Genomic DNA, 24,241 nt, shown 5'->3' with positions numbered 1-24,241 from the left:
ATGATCAGAACAAGTCAGAGGCTTTATGTATGTGCCTAATAATGCCACTCTAATGTTCTCCTGCATCTATATATGGCTTTTGGTAGAGATCTCCAAGACTTCAGGCAGTCACAAATAATGGCCTAGAGATTAGATATCTGATTTCACAGGTGGACAGCATCTTAATGTATGGTCTTAGAGAATTTTCAGAGGTTACCAAGACAAAAGAAATAACTTTCTTCTCTTAGAGTTAGAAAAGAAGGAAAACTCTGAATTATCTCAGTGTCTTCCCACTGGGAAGGATTAAAATTGTATAGATGTGAAATTCGATGTAGGAAGCAATTCTTGTCTTATGTTGTCGAGTCGTCTCTGATCCAAAGAAACTCCATGGACACATCTCTCACAGAACACCCCACCTCCAACTGCTGTTGTTCCGGTAGGGTATCCATAGAGTTTTCTTGGTAAAAATATGGAAGTGGTTTACCATGGCCTTCTTCAGGGCAACAAACTTGAGTCTCCAACCTCTCCCGTGATGCTACTGCCCAGCCCAGGTGAGTTTTGACTTGTAACCGAATCATTTCCACTCGCTAGCCACTGCCCAAGCTAGGAATGGAATGGATAAGCCTCTGCCTTACTCTCCCTCCTGTTGTCAAGACTGGTAGAGTACTGGAAACTCTCCAGGTGCCATCCTGAGAGGAGAGGAAGCAATTACATTGCTTAAAACTCACCTTCACTATGTGGCTTCAAGAGAGCACTGCAATTCACCCTTGCAGAAGCCCTGAGGTGGGGGGTGTTATAGTAGCTGAGAGGGGGAGATGATGAGGGGGACAAGATCCCCATGAAGTCATCCTGGTTCTCTCCTTGGGGGAGGTTTGAACTCTTGGTGAAACTCAAGCTGTTTATCTCTTGGAAGATAGCCCTCCTCAAACCCATTATTGCTTGGGGAAGCAGGAATGAAAGCCCCTACACCTGGTGTTTAGGTCACCTCTGCCTGGTCAATGCTATGGGCTATTCTGGCCTTTGCTCTAAGACTTGGATTTGAGGAAATGCTTGGTTTAGAATAATTAATGATAGTATTTGTGAAATGCTTACTATATGCCAGGCACTGTATTAGTTGCTGGGCGGTTACAAGCTAATCGAGTTGGACACAATCTCTGCCTCACGTGGGGCTCATAGTCTCAATCCTGCTTTTACAGATGAGGTAACAGAGGCACAGAGAAGTGTAGTGACTTGCCCAAGGTCATACGGTAGACAAGTGGCAGATCTGGGATTAGAACCCATGACCTTCTGACTTTCAGATGCAGGGATGCAAGGTGACAGCTGTTCTACTCATGGCTCCCTCTCTAGATTGTAACATAGTTGTGGTCAGGAAATGTGTCTGTTATATTACTATACTGTACTCTCCCAAGTGCTTAGTACAGTGGTCTGTACATAGTAAATGCTTAGTAAATACGACTAACTGACAGATTCATTGCAGGAGCAGAAGACGTGTTCCCTGCCTAAAAGGACAGTACGTTGTAACAGGGAAAACAGAAATACAAATATTTACCAGTAGTAGACTGGAATAAATTAATTTAATATTTAATCAATTTAATGTTTAATTAAGTAATTTATTCACATTAATGCCTATCTCCCTCTCTAGACTGTAAACTCATTGTGGATAGGGAACATGTCTACCAACTCTGTTATATTGTACCCTCCCAAGTGCTGTACATGGTAAGCACTCAATAACTACAATTGATCGGTAATCCACATACATCTATACATATGTACGTTAGTGCAGAAAATGGGTGTCAGGTTAGATACGCCTAATGGGTTGAAGCAGTTTGAGATGCTGATAATTGGTTAGGAAAGGATTGTTGGAGGAGGTGGAACTTAAGGATAGTTTTGAGGTGGAGGCGACTGAGGTCTGAGAAACAGCATAGCCTAGAAGAAGGAACACGGCCCTAGGAGTCAGAGCACGTGGGTTCTAATCTCACCTCTACCACTTGCCATATGTGTGACCTTGGACAAGTCACTTAACTCTTCTGGGCCTCAATTTCCTCATCTGTAAAGTGGAGATTTAATAGTTGTTCTCCCTTCTACTTACAATATAAGCCCCATATGGGCCCTGATGATCTTGGAGATACTTCAGAGCTTAGTCCAGTGCTTGGTACACAGTAAGCACTTAACAAATACTTAATATGCATAAATTTAATATTTCTAAAGCAGAACCTCTTATGTCCATAACCTTGACTTATCCTTGATTCTCTTTCTCATTCAACCCACATATTCACTAAATCCTTTCATTCATTCATTCAATAGTATTCATTGAGCACTTACTATGTGCAGAGCACTGTACTAAGTGCTTGGAATTTACAAATCGACAACAGATAGAGACAGTCCCTGCCCTTTGACGGGCTTACAGTCTAATCAGGGGAGACAGGCAAGAACAATGGCAATAAATAGAGTCAAGGAGAAGAACATCTCATAAAAACAATGGCAAATAGAATCAGGGTGATGATGTACATCTCATTAAACAAAATAAATAGGGTGATGAAGATATATACAGTTGAGCGGACGAGTACAGTGCTGAGGGGGTGGGACGGGAGAGGTAAAATCTGCTCTTTCCTCTCCATTCAAACTGCTAAACTTCAATCCAATCACTTTTCCAATTTTGCCTTGATTACTGTATTAACTTCCTTGCTGACCTCCCAGACTCCTGTCTCTCCCCACTATAGCCCATACTTCACTCAGCTTTTCAACAGAACCATTCAGGCCATGTGTCCTTATTCCTCAAGAAACTCCAGGGTTTGCCCATCCACCTCCACATCAAACAGAAACTCCTCACCACTGATCTCACCATTTGCCCCCTCCTACCTCGCCTTGCTACTATCCTATTACAACCCAGCACACACGCTTTGCTCCACTATTGCCAACCTTTTCACTGGACCTCAAACTCATCTATCTCACCGCCAACCTCTCACCCACATCCTATATCTTGCCTGGAATGCCCTCCCTCTTCATATTCCAACAGACAATTACACTCCCTCCATTCAAAGCTTAGCCTTCTCTGACTAAGGCCTCCTTTCTCTTCTCCAACCTCCTACTGCATCACCCTGACTTGCTCCCTTTATTTATCTCCCCACTCCAGCCCTAACCAGCCCCACAACACCCATGTACATATATGTAATCTATTTATTATTCCCTTTCCCTCTGCCTCTCCTCCTCTCCCCATTCTCCCTACTCCCTTGCTCTGCTCTACCTGCTTCCCCTCCCCACAGCACTTCAGTATATTTGTATGTATTATTACTCTATTTTATGAATGATGTGTATACATCTATGATTCTATTTATCTTGATGGTATTGATTCCTGACTACTTGTTTTGTTTTGCTGTCTGTCTCCCCCTTTTAGACTATGAGCCCTCTTTTGGGCAGGGATTGTCTCTATCTGTTGCCGAACTACACATTCCAAGTGCTTATTACAGTGGTCTGCACACATTAAGTGCTCAATAAATATGATCGAATGAATGAAATAATTTATTTATATTAATGTTTGTCTTCCCCTCTAGACTATAAGCTCATTGTGGACAAGGAATGTGTCTGATATGGTTAAATTGCACTCTCCCAAAAACTTAGTACAGTGCTCTACACACGGAAAGCACTCAATAAATACAATTGACTGTTATAATTGCTATATTTGGGAAGGAAGAGAGTTCCAGGTCAGAATAATATGAAAAAAGAATAGGATGCGGGAATCAGAATGTGCTTCAATTAGAAGATGGGCTTGGAAGGAGCAAATAATGTGACCAGGGGACTAGCAGATGGCTATACATAGAAGAGGAATGTTTATATTCTGAAGGTAAAGTTAAATTAGTTGTGACAAAAAAATCTTGGTGACTTGATATAGAATATAACAAAAAAAATATTGGAAAAGAAATGAAGATAACCTCAGATCCAGAAAAAGGCTTGAGTCTTTCATTTAGTTTGGTGAAGAGAAAGCTGAGGAAAGATTTAATAGCAATGTTAAAAAAAAAACTAAAATAGTGTTCCTTTGGTGGCTGGGGAATCAGAGCACCTATTACTGTAAATAATAAATTTCATGATTGATTGATTGACCTAGTTCTGCTCAAACATTTGTTTTCACTGCATTTTGGCTAAAACATTCTTAGGGAATTGTGGAACATTTGTCTGACAAGGTAAGTCTTTAAGGATGTAGAACTCCATGGTATCCGAAGAAATAGTTTGAGTCCCTTTGCATGTGTGCAGCATCAGATAGCATGAGGACTGTAGCCCAAATCTGTTGAATGTGTGGCTTGGCAATCACACAACCTCTACATTTAAGAAGAACTGTATATGCATTTTTTAGGTTTATTATTTCATTCAATGAGGTACATAATTAGTCTGCTTGTACTCTCCTTAATGAAATGCCAAAGAGAGCTGTGTGTGTGTGTATGTCCATCTCTCAAGTGACATCATTGATGGTTACATTCTCTATATAGGTTGATAGGGCTGAAATGGTATGCTCTAATCATGGAATTAATCCACTGTATTTATTGAGTGCTCACTGTGTGCAGAGCATTGTAGTAAGTGCTTGGGAGAGTACAGTATAAGAGTTGGTAGATACATTCCCTGCCCACAAAGAACTTACAGTCTAGTAGGGGAGACAGACACTAATATAAATAAGTAAATTACAGATATGTTCATAGGTGCTGTGGGGCTGAGGAAGGGGTGAATAAATTGATCAATCATATAATGAAGGGTACAAATTGAAGTGCAAGAGCAACATAGAAAGGAATGGGAGAAGAGGAAATGAAGGCTAGTCAAGGAGGTCCTCTTGGAGGAAAAATGCCTTCAATAAGGCTTTGAAGATGGGCACAGTGATCATCTATCGGATATGAAGGGGGTGGACATTCCAGGCCAGAGGCAGGACAAAAGGCAAGTGGTTGGCAGTGCAATAAACAAGATCATGGTACAGTGAGTAGAGGTACAGTACATGGTACAGTAGAGGAGCAAAGTGTACAGGCTGAGTTGTAATAGGAGAGCAGTGAGGTAAGGTAGGAGGGGGCAAGGAGACTGAGTGTTTTAAAGCTGATTATAAGGAGTTTCTATATGATGGGAGATGGATGAGTAACCACTAGAAGTTCTTGAGGAGTGGGGAAATATATACTGAATGTTTTTGTAGAAATATGACCTGGGCAGCAGCATGAAGGAAGGGTTGGAGTGGGGAGAGACAGAAGTCAGGGAGATCAGTAAAGAGGCTGATGCTGTTATCAAGGTGGTATAGGACAACTGCTTAAATTAACATGATAGCAGTATATGGAGAGAAAGGGTAGATTTTAGTGATTTGAAGGTTGAACGAACAGTATTTGGTGACAGATTTGCTTATGTTGATTGAATGAGAGAGTCTTGTCAAGTACTAAGTTCTTAGTTTAGTGCTCTAAGCATAGTAAGAGTCCAATAAATTCCACTGATTGAGGATAATTGCAAGGTTACAGGCTTATGAGGCAGGGACGATGGTGGTGCTTTCTACATTGATAGTGAAGTCAGTGGAAAGAATTGCTAAAGGTTTTTCTCTTGCTATACTGTTGTGTTGTCCACTGAGAACTCTGAATATTACTATAATTCATCCTTTTGTAATTTTTTTATGCTGGTTTCTCAAGATGAGAAAATTCACAAAAAAACTATGCTGTCCCTCTGTTTTCTTTAGTCATCCATTCGTGTGAATGGAAATATTGGAGTACATACAATTAAAAATGGAAAGGTACATGGACTGACTCTTCCCTGTGACTTGTTGGTACACTTCCAGCTGAGCTTCTCCTTCTAGAACTGGGCTAGACATTAAATACTAGAGATGTGAAAGCAGTTTTTATGTTCTGTAGGTGACTATAAAGCATAAGATTCTTACGGTGAGTCTGCTTAACTGCATGAAGCAAAATCCAATAATAATAGCTTAGAATGGGTGAACCAGAAGAGGTTCTGAGGTTCAGCTTGAATGAGCATCCAAAAGTTTGGATGCTTATCCTAAATTGTTTGCTTTGGAAAGCTCTCAGCTGTAGGGTCTCTCCAGAGATCTCTAACATTTACAGAATATTTTGAGGTGAGAAGTACCAGGAGAATAACATTTTCATGGTGTTATCTTTATATGGGACTGAAGCAGGGGGTCCACAGAGATTTGTCATTTCTGTTCATGTTAACTGAAGATCCAGGTTTACTCAAGTTTGAAATGAAAAATTAAAGCTACTTCTCAGGATCCTCTGAGATCTTTTACACCAATTTGATGTCTGTTGAGTTACTAGACCTGGTTTCTCTTTAATGTCCCCACAATCTCACTGTGAAGTCTTCTGACAGACATCCAACCAAATCATTTTTTAATCACATTTGAAATGCTTCCCTGTAGTTAGGGAATAGAAGAAGCAGGCTGGCTGATTGACTTCAAGGTGAAGGAGAGAATCAAACCGTTGCCCCCATACTGTTACCATGGGGCACGTTTGCCAGCATGAAATTTTCAGATTGGACGGTATTTGTACATAATACTAACTCACAAGAAGTATACACTGGGTAGTCTTTCGCTGAGCCACACATGGCTCCACATGGCACTTTGTAATCCAATGTCTTAATCCTTTTCTTTTTATTCAGTGACCTATGAGGCATATTTGCTGGAGGCAGTGGAAAGAGCAGACTTTGAAGGTTCCTGCAAAAGATTCACTTGGTAGAGGAAATGGAGTGTAATACATTTGAGCTGGGTGCAGATAGTTAAGTCAACATTTTCCCAAAAGACAATTGTTCTACATCTTAGTAGAAATTATAAAAGGGGTGACAAATAGATGAGCTTCACTGTAGTTTAATCAGTTGAGAGTCCAAGTATGAAGTTGTCCAAAGATCCATTCATTCATTCAATAGTATTTATTGAGTGCTTACTATGTGCAGAGCACTGTACTAAGCGCTTGGAATGTACAATATGACAACAGAGACAATCCCTGCCCAATAACTGGCTCACGGTCTAAACAGGGGAGACAGACAGCAAAGCAAAACAGAACGAAACAAAACAACATCATCAAGATAAATAGAATCATAGGGATATACACATCATTAACAAAAGTAAATAATATATACATATATGCACAGTGCTGAGGGGAGGGGAAGGGGGAAAAGCAGAGGGCTGGATGGGGTGAAAGGGAGGGGAGGAGGAGCAGAGGGAAAAGGGGGCTCAGTCTGGGAAGGCCTCCTGGAGGAGGTGAGCTCTCAGTAGGGCTTTGAAGAGGGGAAGAGAGTTAGTTTGGCAGATGTGAGGAGTAGGACATTCTACGATAGCAGTAGGACATGGGCCAGGGGTCGACAGCGGGACAGGCAAGAAGGGGGGACCTAGAGGAGATGAGCAGCAGAGGAGTGGAGTGTATGGGGTGGGCAGTAGAAAGAGAGAAGGGAGGTGAGGTAGGAGGGGGCAAGGTGATGGAGAACTTTGAAGCCAAGAGTGAGGAGTTTATGTTTCATGTGAAGGTTGATAGGCAACCACTGGAGGTTTTTGAGGAGGGGAGTGACATGCCCAGAGTGTTTCTATAGGAAGATGCTCCGGGCAGCAGAATAAAGAATAGAGTGGAGTGGGGAAAGACAGGAGGACAGGAGATCAGAGAGGAGGCTAAAGAGAAAAATTAACTGCCTGAGTGAAAAGGACTGAAGTCGAGAAAATAGCCTGATCATAAGCTTGCAAATTATCTGGTTTTATAGGTTTCGATAGATCAATCTGTGGTAATTATTGAGTGCCTCTTGTAAAGTACAGTGTGCTAAGCACTTTGAAGAGTGTCACAGAAGCAAGATGCCTATTCCCTGCCCTCAAGGAATTTACAATCGGTCTCAGAAATATACAGCACCCTGGGTTATTAGAAATCTTTGGTGCATAAATTTTGGAGGGTTGACTTATCCAAAGACCCAGATGTGGCTTTTTCCTCAGGAGACTGTAGTTTGGAACGCCTATAGGTATATCTCCAAATTAAACCTGAAATGGTCCATCTTTTTAGTGTTACAGAAAGAAAATATGAAATTAGTGATATTCATTCATTCTGTCATTCACTTGTATTTACTGAGTGCTTACTGTGTGCAGATCACTGTACTAAGTGCTTGAAAAGTACAATTCAGCAATAAAGAGAGACAATCCCTGCCTACACTGAGCTTACAGTCTTGAATACCATCCAGGATCCAATTCCTAGGTCTCTGTAGGTCCCGCTGTGATCAGCACTAAACCAAGTTCCCGAATAAAAGATCAAAATCCAGATTCAATTAATATCACAAATGAGAAAAGAATACAACAGAAATGACTAAACCCCAGGCTGAGAAAGTACTATTTGAGGCCACTGGGGTTCACAATAACCAAGGCAAAGGGAGAAATCAGCTACTGCTGGTCAGACACCTTGTGTACTGACCTTGTGGCTAGTTACCTGGAAGTTTGGAATGGGGAAAAGCTTGGGATTGGAAATTGGGATTAGTGGTACAGTGCCTGGCACTTAGTAATCACAACAAATACTATAATAATTATTATCTCCCAAATTAAGCTAATTCCCAAATTACTCCAGTTTCTTACCCCAGGCATAGCTTACGCTGAGGTGCATACCTTTCCACATGCTCTTGTCTTCTGGTTGGGTCTCAAAGGAGCATGTAGGAAGACAACTCACTATAGCATTACAAAAACTGAAAAAAAAAACCCCCTTTTCTCTTCCTAGCCCCTCCCTGCAGAGAACTTGGTCCCACCCACAAGGTGTTCAGCAAAGGATTGTCAAGTATTGTTGTGTGTCATCATTGGCCATCCCATTGCCCCAACTCTTTGTTCACTGCCCAGATGGAGTCAGAAGCTATGCCCAGCTAGGATAGCTTGTTGCCTGGCTTTATTTCTGACAGTCTGGCTTGGAGCAACTCTGTATATCGTACGTACCCACCCAAGTGCTTAAATACAGTGCTCTGTACACAATAAGTGCTCAATAAATACCAGTGATTGACTGATTCTTCCAAAATGGAAATGGTACTCGTTGTCCCTATGTCTGCTACTTATATTTTAGGTGCTCATATGTCTTCCCCCTGTGCTGGTCCACGGCAGCTGTGTTTAGATCGATCTTGGAGGGAAATACAAGAGCTCTGAAGGTGGGGTGTTGATGGGATCAGTCAGTCAATTAATGGTATTTCCTGAGTGCTTACTATGTGCAGAGCACTATACTAAGCACTTGAGAGAGTACAACAGAGTTTGCAGACACTTTCCCTGCCCACAACGAGTATAGCATCTAGAAGGGGACACAGATATCTGGCCATAAAAGAAGTACTTTAGGTTTGAGTGGATTTTGGCATACTTTTGCAAAATGGAACATAAACATCAGCACAATGTCTTTTGCATCTCCTGCCTAGACTCTAATCAAGGCCTTTTTGTGTTAATAATAGGATGTCGTTAGCCATTACACAGTGAATAAAAGGATGGACAGACCAGCACCAGCCTGCCTGCTGAGTCGTGAGGAGTAGAATGGCATAGTGGATAGAGCACAGGCCTGGGAGTTAGAAGGTCAAGACTTCTAATTCCACCCCGCCATTTGTTTGCTATGTGACCTTGGGTAAGCCACTTCACTTCTCTGTGCCTCAGTTACCTCGTCTGTAAAATGGGGTTGAAGATTGTGAGGTCTTTGTGGGACAGAGACTGTGTCCAACCTGATTTGCTTGTATCCACCCCATTGCTTGGTACAGTTCCTGGCAAATAGTAAGCACTTAACAAATACCATAATTATTATTATACTTTGCTGTGGTCTGAGGCAGAAGAAATGGGGATTTTTCCTGAGATGGCTCTCAACCAGATGCAGCAACCATGGACACCAGAGATATAGCCCATATTGGCAGGTTACGGTGGGCAGATGTTGCTGACTGCATCTGTAAAATTCCACAGCTACTTACTTCAGGGCCTCCAAGACTCAAAGTCTAGTGACTTCTGCCCTTAAACACCCTCACCTCACATCTGGTCTCAGCATGACATCTGTACAAGTTTGTGTGTGGTCTATATTCAGCTTGGAAAATGCTGTTAGTGCTTCTGACCCAACTATGGCCCATCCCTGCTCTTGAATCAAGATCATAAAGATTTAGTTTGCAACAACAGGGTAGTTCTAAAAGAAAAAAGAGAAAATGGGCTAAAAGTCATTTCTTCTCTTGCGTTACTGGCTAGAGTCCACATTGGGTTGATGCTGAACAAATCATTGCTATGTGTTAACAGTGAAAACAGCTTTGTTCTGGAATATCCCATCTGCTTTTAAAATGAGACCCTCAGATTCTGCTTTCAAATTTGTAAGTTATAATGTCAGTCATTGGATCTGCCCTTATTTGAAAAAAATAAAATTGTAACTCTCAAGTAAAACTTAATATTTTAAACGTCAAGTTCCATGACAATGCCTTAGCCCAAATGTAGAGCAGTAATTACATTTCATTGCCATATTCATTTTTTGGAGGTATTCAAATTATTCTCTGCCTCACTGGTTTTCACATGAATATATATTTGACTTAAAGAAACAGGGCACTCAGTAACATTTTCTTTACACAATGAGAAATATATTTCAATAAAATGCATTTATTAAATGTATTTTAAATACAACTGAATAAATGAATAAATTAGTTTAAACCCAAATGTAACTTACTTCGAAATTAGTGAACACATTTCTTCCCAGTTCTAAGAATGTTGTTTTTTGTTGGGCTTTTTAAATTTTTTTGAAGTTGAATTTTGTCCAGCATTTTATCCTTAAGTCTACTCCAATGCACGGCCGACTGAATTGAGCCTGGGTACAAGGGAGAGGAAAATGCAAATATAAAGTGAGCTAATTAAAAATAGTGTCTTCAGTCCTCTGCATTCTCCAGGGTTTGGCTATAAAACTTATCAGAGTGACCAAATGAGTATAAATGGCTAAGAAAGTAGAGCAGATCTTGTAATAATGGAGAAAAGTCCCCTATGCTCCCCTTAGAGACAAATAAGATTTGGGTTTCCAGGTGAATACCTCCATCTTGGGCAAGTTTACCTAACCCAACATGAAGTAGACCCTAGAAACATGTCTGATGTGTTCCAGCTCAGGCCATTTCTATTGGCCTGAATTAGCTGCTTTACTTTGTCCAAACTCACTGGTTAATTGAACCTTACATTGCATTTTGTGTTTGGTCATCTTGGCTTCAGAATATTACAGAAAACAGAGATAGTAAGTTCGAAAAGTAGGGTTACAAGGGCTGCATCTTTGCCAAAATGATTCAAAGCATCAGATGCAGGATCATGAATATACTAGAAATATTAGAGAGAAACTGAGTTGTAATGTATAAAACTGTTGAAAATATCCACAGGATGAATAGCTATCATATGACAAGGTCGGTGTGACAGCCTCAGGAGCTGAAAAGGAGAAGGATGAGAGTTAAGAAAAATATGGAGTGATCCCGAGGCTGGAAATAGTTCACAGTCTATCTTGTTCCTAAAAATATCCTTCCACTCTACCATTTCCCCTATCTGTTCTAAGTGCTAGGATAGTTACAAGGTTATCAGGTTGTCCCACTTGGGGCTTACAGTCTTGATCCCCATTTTACAGATGAGATAACTGAGGCATAGAGAAGTTAATTGACTTGCCCAAAGTCACACAGCTGACAACTGGTGGAGTTGGACTTAGAACTCATAACCTCTGACTCCCAAGTCCAGGCTATTTCCGTTAAGCCATGCTGCTTCTCTTTGTGGAGCATGTCTACCAACTCTATTAAATTGTACTCTCCCAGTTCAGTACCCTAAATCTCCAGCCCTGACCTCTCTCCTTTTCTGCAGTCTTGAATTTCCTCCTGCCTTCAGGACTACTTGGTGCCTGGCACATAGTAAGTGTTTAACAAATACCATAATTATTATAATTATTATTATGTCCTGCCAACATCTCAAACTTGGCACAATGAAAACAGAACTCCTCATATTCCCACTCAGACTTTTTCTTCTCCTGACTTTCCACTCACTGTAGACAGTACCCCATCCTTCCTGTCTCATAAGCCCATTACTAAGCATTTAGTACAGTACTCTCTGCATACTGAAAGTGCTCAAAAAATATGATTGAATGAATTTTGGGATAATCCTCTACTTGTCTCTTTCATTGAACCCACATATTCAATCTATGCCCAAATCCTGTCAGTTCAACCTTAACAACCTCACTAAAATCTACCTATTGCTCTCCATCCAAACTCCAGCTCTTAGAAGAGTGCTCAGTACTTACAACAGTGCTTGGCACCTAGTAAGTGCTTAACAAATGCCAACATTATTATTATTAATAATAATCGAAGCACTTAACCTATCCCATCTTGATTAGTGTATCAGTCTTCTTGCTGACCTTCCTGCCTCCTGTATCTCCCACTTCAGTCCATACTTCACCCTGCTGCCTGAATTACTTTTCTAAAAAAACATTCAGTCCATGTTTCCCCACTCCTCAAGAACCTCGTGGTTTCTCATCCTCGACTGCATCAGATAGAAACTCCTTTCCCTTGACTAAATCACATGAACATCTTACCCACTCCAAACTTTTATACTACAACCCAGATCAGACACTTCGCACCTCTGTCAACCTATTCACTCTACCTCAGTGATGTCTATCTTCTTGCTGTTCCCTCACACACATCCTTTCTCTGTCCTGAAACTCCCCCCACCTTCAAATCTGACAGGCATTCACACTCCCCACCTTCGAAGGCTTATTAAAAATGCAGCTCTTCGAAGAGTTCTTTACCAACTGAGTCATCATTTCCTCATCTTCCACTCTCTTCTGTGACTCCCACGCACTAGAATTTGCACCCTTCACTCCCCTCACAGCCCCATTGTACTTATGTTCATATCCATGATATAATTAATTCATATTAATTTCTATCTCCCCCTCTAGATTGTATACTCGTTATGAGCAGGGGACTTGTTTACCAACTCTGTTGTGCTCTCACAAGGATTTGGTATAGTGCTCTGCACACAGTAAGTCCTCAAAATAAAAGGAATAAATCAAAGGTATTTATTGATTGAGCAGTTACTCTGTGCATATCTCTGTTCTAACCTTTTGGGAGAATACAGTACAACAGAATTGGAAGATATGCTGCCTGCCCACAATAAGCTTGCAATTTAGAGCTAACAATAAATAGTTAGTTGATAGATTCCTTAGCAGTATTTTTATAAAGGATCATGTGCAATAGTATGCTTTTTCTTTCCATATCTATTCAGATAATAAATCGTGGTATTTGTTAAGCACTTCATTGTGTGTAAAGAACTGTACTGAATGGTGGGATAGGTACAACACAACCAGATCAGACACTGTCCCCATGAAGTATAGAAACCACTGTCTAATAGGGAAGATATAAAATCTTCCTTTTATAGATGAAGAAACTGATGCACATAGAAGTTATTACATTACTGATTCACCTATTTTATCCTGTTTCCTTGTACAACTTCCTGAACATTTTTGATAGCATTTGTTAAGCATTTAATATGTCTGGCACTTTATCACAAGTGCCTTGATAGATACAAAATAATAGAGGTGGCTACAGTCCCTTTCCCATATGGGGTTTACATTCTAAGTAGGAGGGAGAACAGGTTTTGAATCCCCATTTTAGAGATGATGAACTCGAGGCACAGAGACATTAAGTGGCTTACTCAAGTTCACACAACAGACACATGGTGGAGCAAGGATTAGAACCCAGGTCTCTGACTCCTAGGCCCATGTTCTTTCCACTATATTCTTGTTTTTTGTCTGACACTTGCTATTTCATTCATTCAGTCATATTTATTGAGCACTTACTGTGTACAGAACATTGTACTAAGTGCTTGTTGTAAATAATTGGTGTATTCTCTATCCCCTTATTACATTGTAAACTCTTTACAATGGGCAAGGAACTAGTGTCTTGCTTCTCTTGAACTCTCCCCAGCACATGGCAATGGTGCTTAGCACTCAGAAGGGCACTTTATAAATACCTTTGTTTCATAAATTACAAACTCTTCTTTGGCCATGAAAAATATAACAAAGTACTTAATAATGTTCTTAATAAGTGCTTTCTTGCTTTAGCACAGTTTAATCCTAGTTTGGAAAATACTCATCTAGACCTGCTCCTGAGGAGTAGTGTGGCCTAGTGGAAGGATCCCAGTCCTGGAAAGCAGAGGACTTGGGTTCTAATCCCATCTCTGCTACTTTCCTGCTGTGTGACTTTGGACAAATCACTTAACTTTTCTGTGCCTCAGTTTAAAAAAGGTAATTTGATATCTGTTTTTCCTGCTACTTAGACTGCAAGCCCAATAAGGGAGTGACTGTGTCCAACCTGATTAACTTGTATCTACTCCAGAGTTTACAGAAATTAATATTAATAACTTAACAGTATAATTATTAATAATATTATTAGATCAACAGCTCTTTTGGGGCAGGAAATGTCTACCAACCCTGTTATATTGTACTATCCTAAACACAGTACAGTGTTCTGCACACAGTAAATGTTCGCTAAATACCACTGATTGAAAATGTGACTGGGATTAGCAAGGGAGTTAAAATTGATTGCAACAATGAAATTCCATATCCTGATTATATTTAAAGCCTCAGCTATGGTTTCAGCTCCCAGAGTGGTGCTAAATTGGGATATAAAGTGAGCATTCTAAGTGATTTCTGGTAAACTGTATTCTAGTATCATCTACTTTGCCTATGTACTGTTGCTCCTATGTGCTCATTTTTTCCCAGCAGTTGTTTGGCACACAAAACAGCAAAGATAAGCAGCACTTTTAGACCATGGAGTGCACTGTTATGAACCTGAACAGAGAGAAAAATTCCTGTGAGCTAGAGTGCAACCATATAGGCTTAGTAATACTGGAAAGAAAAGGGAATACCAAAATTGAGGACGTGGAACGGAAAATCCTAACCCATTGTTCTTATATCATCAGCTGGGATGAGGGACTATTTCAGGGCTGTAGCAGTTCAGATCTCTGATTGAACTCTGGGTCATTTTCATTGCACTTCAATCAGTCATAACACTTTCCTTGCAATTATAAACTATTAGGCAGTGACATGGATCTATTCCTTCTTCAACGTTTTCAAAATTGAGGGGAGGATTGCTAGCTGGCTTTCCCCTTTGAAATTTCCAAGAGTACTTTTTTTATGATATTTGTTAAGCACCAACTCTGGCTAGGCATTGTACTAAACACTGGGGTAGATACAGGCTAATCAGGTTGGACCCAGTCCATGTTCCCCATGGGGCTCACAGTTTTAATTCCCATCTTAAAAATGACAGAATTGAGGCACAGATAATTCAGTGATTTGCCTAAGGTTAAACAGCAGACAAGTAACAGGGCTGGGATTAGAATCAGTCCCTTGTGACTTGCAACGTCTCTAAAATCTGCCTTTTCCTACTCATCCAAACAGCTACAACATTAATCCAACCGGTTATCCTATCCCACCTTCATTATTAGCCTCCCTGTTAATCTCCCTGCCTCCTGTTTCTCCCCATTCCAGTCCATACTTCATTCTGCTGCCCAGATCATTTCTCTACAAAAATGTTCAGTCCATGTTTCCCAATTCCTCAAGAACCCCCATCCACCTCCACATCAGTTAGAAACTCTTTGCCATTAGCTTTAAAACATACAATCTCATTGTTCCCTCTTACCTCACCTGACTGCTCTCCTATTATTCCTTCAGTAGTATTTATTGAGCTCTTACTATGTGCAGAGCACTGTACTAAGCGCTTGGAATGTACAATTTGGTAACAGAAACAATTCCTGCCCAATTATGGGCTCACAATACAATCCACCCAGCACACTTCACTCCTCTAATGCCAACCTATTCATTGTTTCTCGATCTTATCTATCTTGCTGCTGACCACTCACACACTACTTGCCCTGGCCTTGTATGCTCTCCCTCATCTTATCGGACAGACAATTACTCTTCCTGTCTTCATATCCTTATTGAAGGCACATCTCCTAAAAGAGGCCTTTCCTGACTAAGCCCTCATTTCCTCTTTTCCCACTCCCTTCTATGTCACCTAGACATGGCTCCCTTTATTCACCCTCTCCACCCCCTAGCCACACAACATTTATGTTTATATCTGTAATTTATATCTGTATATTAATGTCTGTCTTTCCCTCTAGACTGTAAGATTGTAGTAGGGAGGGGATGTGTCTCTTATATTGTTGTGTTGTAGTCTCTCAACTGCTTAATACAGTGTCTTTCACACAGAAAGCACTCAATAAATATGATTGATTGGTAACTTTTGTCCTAGTGACAGGGAATGGGACAAATGAGCAAAGACCCCCTTGATGGGACTTCCCAGCAGCTTTCCATCCATTAATCTGCATCATTAACCTGCATCACACTTTTCATTGTCTCTTCCTTTATCCATTTGAGGATGGCCAAGGATTAGTTGTATGAAACAGATTGTTACCTCTAACTCTAAACAAGATCAGGCACTTAATACAGTGCTCTGAACAGAATAAGTGGTCAATAAATATAATTCATTTATTAATGGACTTAATTAAATTTGAAATGTAAGAATAGAAGTCACTACCTTCAGATCATATAAATGTCAAATATTCCTGTGATAACAGGAATTCCTCCCCTCAGGGATGCATTTGGAGAGTTTCCAATACTCTACTACTCTTGCCTATGGGAGGAAGAGTCAAGTAGAGACATATCCATTCCATTCCTAGCTTGGGCAGTGGCTAGCGAGTAGAAGGCAATCTGCTACAAGTCAAAGCTCTGCTGTGCTGGGCAGCAGTGGCATGGGAGATAGTCAAGGGCTGAGACTCAAGTTTACTACATGGAAGGAGGCAATGGTGAAACACTTCCATATTTTTACCAAGAAGACTGTATGGATACACTATCAGAATGATTGCAGATGGAGGCGGGGAGTTCAAGGAGAGATGCATCCATGGTGTCAATATAGGTTGGAGACGAATCAACAGCTTAAGACAAGACAACAGAAACTCAGTCAGCGTTTTCATTCAATAGACAGGTTAAAACAACAGTCTGTGACATCAAAAACAAACTGGCACATATTCATCATCATCATCATCAATGGTATTTATTAAGCATTTACTGTGTGCAGAGCCCTGTATTAAGCACTTGAGAGAGTATAATACAACAGAGTTAGCAGACACATTCCCTGCCCACAACCAGCTTACAGTCTAGAAGGGGAGGTAGACTTCAATACAAAAAAAAAAATATATTCATAGATAAAGATATGTACATTAAGTACTGTGAGCTGAGAGTGGGATGACTAACAAATGTCCAAAGGTCATAGATATAGAGGTCACAAATCCAAATTCATAGATGATTAATCACAAGATATTTCTGTCAAAAGACCTTCCATAAAGAGTCTAAAGGCATTCACTAGCTACTTTGGTTCTGTTTCTTATCCTATGTAACCAAGTGAGAATTGGGTTGATCACCTAATTTAGTGTGCTTTGTAGTCATTCCCATTGCTCGTATCCACCTCATCATTTAACACTGTGCTTAGCACACAATAATTGTGTTATTCTTTAACCACTTAGTATTAAATCCATATGACATCAGTTTACCTTAGGGTTTTCACTTGTGGTGGATTTCAGTTTCTCCAACATCTGGTACCTTTTCCTGTCTTTCCCCTTCCCTATCCCACGTCTCCTCCTATTCTTCCTCCTCAGTCCACATTCTGCCCCAAACTACATACCATTTTGAATGGACTCAGCTAATGTTTTAATCCATTAACTGGTAAAAATGGCAATTGGAAACTTGATAAATTAGAACATGCATTGAACAACTGAGGGTGCCGATTAAATTCAATTTTCTTAATATATTTGGCCATTATCTATGCAGGAAATTTAGGACATATAGACTATTTGGGGAATTTGTCAATTTGTCACTATATTTAAAGAGTTACTGTAGCCAGACCCATGAGAGAGTGGCCATCTTTGCAGGTGGCCAAGGCACATTTTTAAGAGAGAGTTTTAATGGAAACACTTCTTTTTGGTCTGAATCTAACCAGGGAAACCCTTACCTATGGGGTCAAAATAACATTAGCAGGGAAAACACCAAGCAGATAAATATTTTTGGAGCTACATAGTACCAGACCTGATTCCAAATTACTCTGTGATCATAGCAATTAGCATGCTGTGTTGAACAAAATATTGGATTTCAAGATTTTCTTCCATCCTTAAGTCCTGCCCCCTGCTGGTGTTTGGGGAATTGTTGGAAGCAAGGGCCATAGAGATTGGGTAGACAATGCATTGGGTATAACAATATGAAACAATTTATGGGCCATATTGGAAATATGAAAATATGTTCAAAAATGCATACATGTGTGTGTGTGTTTGAGTTTGTCAGTCCATAATTATAAATTATTTAATGTCATGTCTGCTAACTCTGTTGTATTATCCCAAGTGCTTAGGACAGTGCTCTGTACAATTGTAAGCACTAAATAAATACCATTGATTAATAATAATGTTGGTATTTTTTAAGCGCTTACTCTGTGCAGAGCACTGTTCTAAGCGCTGGGGTAGACACAGGGGAATCAGGTTGTCCCACGTGGGGCTCACAGTCTTAATCCCCATTTTGCAGATGAGGGAACTGAGGCACAGAGAAGTTAAGTGACTCACCCACAGTCACACAGCTGGCAAGTGGCAGAGCCGGGATTTGAACCCATGACCTCAGACTCCAAAGCCCGTGCTCTTTCCACTGAGCCACGCTGCTTCAGTTAATTGATTAATGTTGTGCTGAATGTGCAAACAGTTCATTGTCATCTAAGTGGAGGAGAAGGGCTGAACAGTTGGAGCTCTGCAATGATTGGGGTCCCAAAATACAGAACTCCCTGGCCCTGGGCTTGGATTCTCAAAATGGATGTGCACAATTAGATCCCCTACGGCATCCTCCTGCTTGAAAGGAATTTCTGGGTGGGGTGGGGAATTTAGATCAAAGAAGGGAAAAGCCCAACATCTGAGAAGTGCCTTTGCTGGAGTCATAGTTTTGTTATCCTGGGTCATGAGAACTAAATTCCTCAATAGTCCACAGGGCCATGAACTTTTGTGATAACACTCCCCAGTCCCAGAAAGCATGGCTAAATTTTTTGCCTAGGTTCACTTCCAGTTCAGACTTGGGTTTAGACTAAGGGGTTCAAGACGGGCTCAGCCTAGGCAAGTGGCAGATTGCAGTGGACATGTCTAGATCAGACTGGCCTTTGGATATCTGGCCTTGCTTCTAATATTTTCTGCTGTTTTGTAGCTTCTGATACTTTTTATGGTATTTAATGATAATAATAATAATGGTATTTGCTAAGCACTTACTATGTGCCAAGCACTATTCTAAGCACTGGGGTAGATTCAAAGCAATCAGGTTGTCCCACATGGGGCTCAGAGTCTTTATCTCCATTTTACAGATGAGATAACTGAGGTACAGAGCTGTGTGACTGTGGGCATGTCACTTAACTTCTCTGTGCCTCAGTTACCTCATCTGTAAAATGGGGATAAACTGTGAGCCTCATGTGGGACAACCTGATTACCCTGTATCTACCCCAGCACTTAGAACAGTGCTCTGCACATAGTAAGTGCTTAACAAATACCAACATTATTATTATTAAGTGACTTGCCCTAAGTCACACAGTTGACAAGTGGCAGAACCAGAATTAGAACCCATGACCTCTGACTCCCAAGTCTGTGCTCTTTCCACTAAGCCTCACTGCTTCTACCATGTGCCAGGCACTGAACTGAGTGTTGGAATAGTTACAAGCTAATCAGATTGGACACAATCCATGACCCGCATGGAGCTCACAGTCTTAATCTCCATTTTATAGATGAGATAACTGAAGCACAGAGATATTAAGTGACTTGCCCACCAGACAAACAGCAGAGCTGGGATTAGAATCCAGGTCCTTTTGACTTCTATTCACTAGGCCATGCTTCCTTCTCATACTAGTTTTAATACCAACATAATAAACGTCAGTAAATCTTGTTGGTGACTCGAAAACAATAGTAATAATCTCAGGACTATGAGGATTAAGCACAGAAGACTCCTGATTCAATAGTAATATTACATAGTTCCCTTCATGACAGTACTCATCCAGGATCAAGAATCTAGTCTGAAGTCAGACTATGTTATCAGGAGTAGTCTAATATTTTTCTGATTCTGGCCAGATATGAAATTGATGTAAATAAAATAGTAGTTAAGTAGAAAAGGGGACAGAGTGCTTAATACAATGATCTGTGCACAAGAAGCACTAAATAAATAGTATAGATCTACTGAGAGACAGAGGGGCATTTATCATTCTGCTAGAATCAAATCTGACAAAGTAAATCTCTTATTTGCCCAGGTTTTGAATAGAAAAAAGTCCTACCCTTTTCAATCCAAAACTGCTTGAAACTTTCATGTTGAGAGTTTGCCACCATGAGTTCCACTTTTAAATGCAGTACAGTGATAATTAGACTATGAAAGTGGTTGCTCATGAAATTCATTCCCTGAAGGACGTGGTGCTTTAAAGATTATAACACCTTTTCATAAACACTGTTCAAATTTTAAATTAAATATTTACCCCTGTGCTTTCTTACTTTACAACTAATGAATGCAATTTGATATTCTAAAAATCAATTATGATTTGGTATTAGCAGGTAATTTTTCTGGCCAACTGACATGATCTATTTTACTTGTGAGCAACTATCTGAATAGTTACAGCTTAAATAGCACAAAACCTTCAATCTACTATTAGACCCTCATGCATTTTTCATTGTAGCAAACAATTTTGAACAGTTGTTTATCAATTATGCTGCTGTAATGGTCTCAGGTTACAAGGTACCCTTTGAAAATCATCCAACACCTCTGTATGTCCTCTCACTAGATAACTCATAAGAGAGTATTCTGGTGTTCGAGTAGGGATTGGCCACAACTCAAGTGTCAGGTCATTCTAAGGCCAGCAATTTCACATGACAACAAAGCATCTAAAAGGCAAAGTAGAGGGTGAAAGGAGAGCTCTATTCAGGGAAGAAGCAATGAAGATGAGATTTTGATCATTATTAAAAAAAGAACTGTGATATTTAGGTTGTGTATAATGCTACCATTTTTTACTTCATGTTTTAAAAGGAAATCTAGTTTTTAAGCATAAAGAAAGGGACAGGAATATGAAAGTCAAGGCAGTATTGAACACATGAACAGGTGCATTCATTCAACTGTATTTATGGAGCACTTACGTGTGCTGAGCACTTACTAAGTGCTTGCCCCCAGTGGCCCTTACTGAGGTGGAGAGTGAGACGCAGAAAGGCAACCCAAAGGTAGCAGATCGGATACTTCATAAAAGTGAAAGCAAGCAGAATTTTGCACAACATATTGAGACTTTGTTACAGGACTATTAAACAAGTAGCATCTTTATTCAGAGTCCCCATATCATTAGGAAGAATCACAGATGTTCTCCAAATCTCTTGGGGTTTTTCTAATTGAAGGAGCCTGGGAGATGTTCCTCTGGAGCCTCCTGCAATTCCTTGAATTTCCCTCCTGATTCCAACATAATTGTTCTTCACCTTCATAAGCCCCTGCCAGACCCATCTGGGGCCAAAAGGCATTGCCTAGAGAATTCCTCCAGGGATTCCCTTCTTGCTTCCATAGAGCCCTGCACAGACAGGAAGTCTGCCATTCTGCTAGAGTGCAGACCAAATCCTTATATTGCCACACTAGGGAGTGTGTCTACTTGTTGAATTGTACTCCCCTAAGCACTTAGTATAGTGCTCTGCACATGGTAAACACTCAATAAATATGATTGACTGAATGAAAAGATTAAGCGTGAAGCCAGGGAGGAACCAGAAACAACCCTGGATATTCTGCATAAGTAATAAGTAATCTCTGTTAGGGAAGTTAAGCATAGAAATAGTTGTAACTCTGCCAACACATAACACAGATAATGGTACAAATATGTCATGTTGAAATAGAGGAATAAATAATTAAACATACAGATGAGTTGAAATGGTATACACAGACATAGGTGCTGGCGATGGATGTCATTACCATAAGGGATTAGGGTGGTGATGGGGTAAATAGACTTGGGGTTTGGGGAATTATTTGGGGAAGACTTCTTAGAAGAAGTGGGGATAGGGGAGGGCTTTGAAGGCGAGGAGAAGTGGAGTCTGATGTATTTGAAGGTGCAGTTCCAAGCAGCGAACGTAGTGTAAGTAGGAGATTGCAAGCTGGAGGTGAACTTGGAGGGAACAGAGAGTACAAGTTGGGTTGTACCAGTAGAAGTGAGCTGGTATGAAGATGGGGAAAGTCGTGGAGAATGTTGAAGCCATTTTTAAAGTGTCTGCTCGATATGGACCAAAACAGAGAGCCACCTTACCTGAGGCCTAAAAAAACTTCAAAATGGTAAGGAGAAAGGGCATGTGGGCACTCAGACCTGATAGCAACTGACCAGGCTGGACTTTGGGTCAGCTCAATTCAGTCCAACCGGGCCTCTACAGTCTGATGCTCTATACTGTATTTTTACTGGTGGTCTTCTTGGGTGTTCATGAGATCACCCAACGAATCACAGATGGGTGGTTTCCTTCTGCAAGTAACTGCCTTCTTCAGGCTTTGTTGACTAGTTAAAATGTATAGCTTTAGACATGGATACTTTAATTAAATGGATACCTTATCTGGCATCTCTAACCTGGATTATTCTGGTCATGTGAAAGTACCAGAACAACAGTTGAAAAAATGTGAATATCTGAGAAACAGAACATCCCCTAATTCTGTTCATGACTTCATCTGCCCATTTGTTCAGCAAAGATCCTGGCTTCAGATAAGGTTTAATGTCTGATTTGCCCAGCAACCTTCATTAGTAACTGAGGAATTTCTGATAATAAAGATGTCCATTACTGTTGAATCCCCTGACAAATGATTCTACCTGGAGAAATTGAGTGGCATACTAGGGAACACAGCTTGTGAAACTGACCTCAGAAAGATGAACAGGGTAGTATTTTAGAAATGACCCACAAGAATGTGGTATTAGGCATATAAAAATAAAGCCCCTGGTGTTTCAAGTTCCAGAAAGTCCAGATGCATGGAAAAATTTCTTGTACAGGCCCAGCTTAAATTTCCCATTTACGATTGTGTTTCTTCTACCGTAAAGCCTCTGCCAAGTACAATTCTCAGATATTTGCCCGCACTTAAAGGGGGCAGTTTTATCTTGGCAGCTAAGAGCCTGTTGGAAATGAGTTTGACGTGGAGAGTAAAGATGCATTTCCAACCATCTGGTTCTGGAAAGTATTCACTCCAAAAGGCTTTGAAGGATGCTGGCGTTACTTTTCTTTAGTCATATTGAATGAACCAAGAGAAGAGAGGTAATCCTCTCTCACTTTACAGAGTCTCATCAAACACATACGTCTGTCTGTGCAACTAAAGTTAGAATGCTTTTAGAATGAATGGGAATAGACCCCTCTAGATATTTAGAAATTCTAGAAAATTGAGCCAAAAGAGGTATTGCCTACTGTTACTTTTAGGTAAGAAACTGGCATATCAAATGAAAGGTTTGGTTAGTCCTACAGACAACATTTAATTACTTGTGATTTTATTTTACTATGAGATGAATCAATAAATACCACTGATGGATTGATCGAAGAACTCTATTTTAAGGTCCCTTATATGCCTAATCTGAACTCATCTCGAAGAGTAAAATGTGTTGCATTATGTACACGTGAACAAGTCCCATTAAATTTTCTCTGCTTTTTCCTTGTTTTTTTTTTCTTTTACTATATATCCAGACCTCCCGTACATAAAAGCTTTATCAAAGGACAAGAATTAATAATCTTGAAATTCAGATACCTGAGTTTTCTAGATCCATGCAATCTGGATACCTACACTGCTACCATCCATGACATAGACCATTATTTAGATGTGGAAATACCACACACAAAGTAGAAAATGAGTTGCAGTGAGAATATTTGTGAGACAACAACCTCATCTGTGATCGTTAGGCTTCCTAGAGAAAGCTTGTAATTTCCTATGCCCCTATTTTTCATACATCTTGCCATTACACAATACATCCTGTGCTTACATAAACATCAATTTTTTTTCCCCATTTAGGTCTAATTAAATGTATAATTTGTTTAACTACCCATAACTCTATCATTTTCTTTTGCCCTACTTACTACATGTGTTATATTTCTAAGAAAGTCACTCATCCTCCAAATAATAATGCTAACAATGATAATTGTGGTATTTAAGTGTTTCCTGTGAGCAAAGCACTTTTTTGAGACCTGGGGTAGATGTGAGATAATCAGGTTGGACATAGTCCTTTTCCTTCATGGGGTTCACAGTCTTAAGAA

At 40.2% G+C, this 24,241-nt stretch overlaps 1 non-coding gene across 1 annotated transcript; it reads right to left on the bottom strand.

Annotated features, from left to right (window-relative positions):
* Positions 1-540: 540 nt before the first annotated feature.
* LOC114817456 lies at positions 541-678 on the bottom strand. The gene has a single exon (XR_003765315.1). It is a non-coding gene; the product is annotated as a small nucleolar RNA SNORA7 (small nucleolar RNA).
* Positions 679-24,241: the final 23,563 nt, after the last annotated feature.

This window comes from Ornithorhynchus anatinus, chromosome 1, assembly GCF_004115215.2.
Source record: "Ornithorhynchus anatinus isolate Pmale09 chromosome 1, mOrnAna1.pri.v4, whole genome shotgun sequence".
NCBI lineage: Eukaryota > Metazoa > Chordata > Mammalia > Monotremata > Ornithorhynchidae > Ornithorhynchus > Ornithorhynchus anatinus.
This window is presented reverse-complemented; position numbering and strand designations above follow the sequence as displayed.